Source organism: Triticum urartu, chromosome 3A (genome assembly GCF_056163025.1).
Source record: "Triticum urartu cultivar PI428250 chromosome 3A, HENAU_Tu73, whole genome shotgun sequence".
NCBI lineage: Eukaryota > Viridiplantae > Streptophyta > Magnoliopsida > Poales > Poaceae > Triticum > Triticum urartu.
Window position 1 is genome coordinate 52,905,195 of NC_141875.1, and position 4,726 is coordinate 52,909,920.

The 4,726-nt window shown below is 52.9% G+C and overlaps 1 long non-coding RNA gene across 1 annotated transcript; it reads left to right on the forward strand.

Moving 5' to 3' along the window:
• The first annotated feature begins 226 nt into the window (after nt 1-226).
• LOC147978459 (uncharacterized) lies at nt 227-4,348 on the forward strand. Its single transcript, XR_015599587.1, has 2 exons — nt 227-905; nt 4,074-4,348. It is a non-coding gene; the product is annotated as an uncharacterized LOC147978459 (long non-coding RNA).
• Nucleotides 4,349-4,726: the final 378 nt, after the last annotated feature.

The window sequence follows — 4,726 nt, forward strand, 5'->3', positions numbered from 1 at the left end:
CCTAATGGTGGCCATGTCATCATGATTACTATGCAGCTTTCCACTTGTCCAAAAATCAAAGCCTTTTTCAAGTATAAAATAAGTCGAATAAATTATTTCTTCGAGCAGTAAAACTAAAATGTTTGAATAATTCTCTAAATACCCCTGATCATCTTCATGTTGAAACCAACTTCATTTGACTCACAAATAAATTCCTAGAAAAATAATAACTAGTCCAGCAGCAAATAGAATAGCCTGTTTCAAAATAACAATTATTAATACAATTCCTTTTGACCTCAAACTTTGTGGGGCTCTTCAATATTTTGCCTAATATATAAATTGCTAATTTTCTCTTTTAACTAAATTCACTTAGTGGCAAAACTAAATGCAAAACAGTGGGAGAAAAAGAGAAGCAGAAATAAAAGAAAGAAAAGGAAAAGGGCCCACTGTTGGACTGGGCTCTACATGCACAATGCACAGCCCAGCCCAACTCCCCCGTCATCTCCTTTCTCTGTTCATGGAGATGGTGTGGCGCCCATCCATGCCTCTGGTGGCGCCGTGTCGGCCATCCGCTCCTCCTAGAGATGGATAAGATCCACCCCGAGCGCCGAGACGAACCCTAATCCCCATTCCCCATCCTCCTCGCTCGCTCTCTTCCCTCCTCTGTCGCCCGACCGCAATCATCGTGCCGTCGCCGTGCTCGCGGCCACTAGCCTCCCCGGTGCTCTAGCCTCCCCGGTGCTCGGGAGGAAGTCGAGGAGCACCGCCGTCCTCTTCTCCGTCGACTTCAACCATCGGAGCAAGCTGGGAGGGCCTCGCGCGTCGCCATCGAGCTCATCTCCGCCTCTGCATCTCGGCGCTCGCCGTCTTCGATTCGGCCTCGCCGGAGCCACCCCGAGCCCGCTTTGCACCTCTACAGGCTCATTGTGAGCCCCTCTGCCGATTCCTCGCCTCTCCTCTTCGAGTCCCTGGTCGTAGGAGCCCCACCCGAGTTAGTCCGCCGCGGCCGGAGCTTCGTTTCGACGTGCCTTGGCCGCGCTCCCGATCTACCTCAGGTCGTCCTTGGCCGCGCCTGCCTGCGTGAGTTCGCGCTGCCGCACGCCTCTAGCGCCCCATGGCCGCTCGCCGCACTCCCGCACGCGCGAGCCCAGCCGTGCCACCCCTGCTGCTGCGCTGCTGCTGTGCTGCCGGCCCTTGCTAGCTGCCGCCGCTGCTGCTCTATACGCTGCTTCTCTAGTCGCCTAGCACCACATCGCCGGAGGCCGCCGCTGCCCCCCTGCGCGTGCGTGGCCAGTCCCGCCGCGCTCGCTGCTGCTGCGCAAGCTCGCGCCGGCCGCCTCCCCTCCCAGTGGCCGCGCCGCCACGCCCAACCAAGCCGGCCCGCGCCCGCCGCCCCCTGCCCTCGCCGTGCCCCGCCTCCGCTGCTGTCGCCCGGGCTGCGCTGCTCGTGGTCCCCCTGCTCACGCGCCTGACCTCGCCGGGCTTCGCCCGCCGTCTTCACCCCTCCCCCCCGAACCCACCACCCGCCGTGCCGACCACAGCTCCGTTCCCCTGTGCCTTGCCACCAAGCCCCGCATCGCCCCACTCGGCTGCTTAGTGCGCCCGGCCCGCGCCGGCGCTGCTCCCCCTCTGGCGCCGGCCTCGACCGGCCTCGCCCTCCTCCGGTGCCGCCGCCGCTGGCCCTGGCCACGGCCATGGCCGACGCCTCTGTGCGCCGTGCATGTGTGTGTAGGTTGCGTGCGTGCGTGTGTTCTGTGTGTGAGGTGCCCCTGTCAAGTGGGGCCCGCCCCCCTAAAAGATTAGGTAAAATAAATTAATAATAATTATATATAGTAAATTAGTTAATAAACAGTTTAGTTAACTAATTTAGTTAATTAAGTAATTAACCTAAATGTGTCAATGACACCTGGGCCCCACTGCCCACTTTGACCAGTCAACTCGGAGTATTGACTACTGACTCAACAGTCAACAGGACCCACCTGTCTTACACATACACACACTGCTGGGTACACTTCCGTGTACCCATAGCAGTTTCTGTTTATTAATATATGGATTCAAACTAAATCTAGAAAATTAGGAAGTCTTTTAAAACTTTAGAAAATCATAGAAATTAAACCATAGCTCCGATGAAAATGTTTTCTATATGAAAGTTGATCAGAAAAATCCAACGAATCCGAATACATATTCCGTTTATCTGTCACATGCCCCTAGCATGCTGAACATGGAACATTCCCCCTTCGGTCATCCGTGTGACACAGGTCCGGAACCGGGAATACCTTCCCGATTGAATTCCTCCTTCACATATAACGTCTAGGACCGCGTTAGAACACGTCTAGCTATGCCTGTTGTCCTGTTATGCACTTGCTTGCTATGTATTTACTGTTTCTCCCCCCTCTTCTCTCAGGTAGACCCCGAGGCTGATGATGCCCCAGTGATCGACTACGTCGACGACAACCCCTCCTTGCCAGAGCAATCAGGCAAGCCCCCCCTTTGATCATCCCGATATCGCCCATTTCATTCTCTCATGCTTGAATTAGATTTTGCTACTGTAATTGTTTGCTCCTATTCTGATGCATAGCCTGCCTTTGTATCTGCTGTTGTACCTTACCTGATTATCCTGAACTGCTTAGTATAGGTTGGTTAGTGATCCATCAGTGACCCCCACCTTGTCCTTGTTGCCCCTGCTTCATCATTGAAGACCCGATCAACGGGATCGAAGACCAGGCCCCGACACCGCACATCACTTTCCCCTTAGTTGCTCGACACTACTGGGTTACTATCGAGTGCCGAGGGTGAGCCCTCTACAGCACTTCTGATGTTAACCTATAGTGTAGCTATTCGTTCGTGGTCATCGAGGGTGATTTCCTCCTTCACCACTTCCGATACGGCTCTGTCGTGCAACCCCTCAAGTGTGAACCTCGGGGTGGTTCCTCTTACGTTCACCTTGATGATTACATCGAGTGGAATTCACCGGGGGTGATTCCTCGGGTTTTCCCCTTGATGTTTGGACACACAGTTACTATGGTTACTATGACTTTACACTGAACCATGTTACTAAAGACGGGTCGACCTTGAGGGGTACCCGCGCGAGCTTAATTGCGAGTGATGTGGAGTCGGGCGGACCTGGAAGGTGTCCGTGAGATAATTACGAGGCGTGGCCGGGCATTCCTAGCCCTTGCCGCAAGTCCTCGAGATGGGGCAACGGGGTCACATCTTTCGTGAGTCTCTACTTGTTATCGCGCATTCCTAATCCACTACGATTTGGATATTTGATCCGAGGGGCCTCTGGCCTGATAGCACTAACCATCATGTGGGCATAGTATGGGCGTTCTGCGTCGTATACATCAGCCGAAGCTTAATAGACGTCAGCGACTGAGCGGCGCGCGCTGGGTTGGACTGGTAAGCTCCTGCCTTTTTAGGGAGGTAGCTAGGTCTGCTCACCGGCCGCGTACGCAACGTGCAGGAGTTCCCGGGGAGATGGCCCATGACCCCTGGGGGCATAGGTTTAGTCCGGCGTGCTGGCCTCTCTATTAAGCCTAGGTCGGGTTGCGGCGTATTGTTTGGCCGAGGCCGGGCATGACTCAAGAAAGTGTGTCCGGCCGGAGTTAAGCAAGCGTGGTGGGTAAGTTGGTGCATCCCTGCAGGGAAGAAAACATCTATCGATAGCCTGTCCTACGGTAATGGACACTTGGAGTTGTATCCCGATCGATACAACTAGAACTGGATACTTGTGATGAGAACTGGATGGTGATGAGAATTGGATTGTGATGATAACTGGATATTATGGCTCTGGGATTGCTTTCTCGCAGGGAGTCGAGAAAGGATCTCTGGCCGAGGTTGATAACACAACTACTATTTTACTTATGCTACTCTACTCCCTCATGTTGCTGCAAGATGGTGGTTTCCAGAAGATGCTAGTCTTCGATAGGACTAGGCTTTCCCTCTATTCTGTCATTTCTGCAGCCCAGCCCACATATACAGCCTTCTTTTGATAATGTTACATATGTAGTGTAGATCCTTGCTTGCGAGTACTTTGGATGAGTACTCACGGTTGATTTGCTCCCCCTTTTTTTCTTTCCGGTTGATGCAACCAGATGTCGGAGCCCAGGAGTCAGATGCCACCATTGATGCCTACTACTACATGGAGACCGTCGACGACTAGGACTAGTTAGGAGGCTCCCAGGTAGGAGGCCTTGCCTTTTCGATCGATGTTGCTTTTGTGCTAGCCTTCTTAAGGCAAACTTGTCTAACTCATGTCTGTACTCAGACATTGTTGCTTCCGCTAACTCTTGTGTATTCAAGATTATGTATTCGAGCCCTCGAGGCCCCTGGCTTGTAATATAAAGCTTGTATTATTTTAATTTGTGTCTAGAGTTGTGTTGTGATATCTTCCCGTGAGTCCTTGATCTTGATCGTACACATTTGCGTGTATGATTAGTGTACGATTAAATCGAGGGTGTCACAAACGAGTGGGAGAGTGTGTCCACGTACCCTCGTAGAGCGAAAGCGGAAGCATTTAGTAACGCAGTTCATGTAGTTGAACGTGTTCGCGACCCAACCGATCCAAGTACCGAACGCACGGCACCTCCGCGATCTGCACACGTTCAGCTCAGTGACGTCCCTCGTACTCTTGATCCAGTTGAGGCCGAGGGAGAGTTCTGTCAGCATGACGGCGTGGCGACGGTGATGATGAAGTCACCGGCGCAGGGCTTCGCCTAAGCACTATGACAATATGACCGAGGTGTAA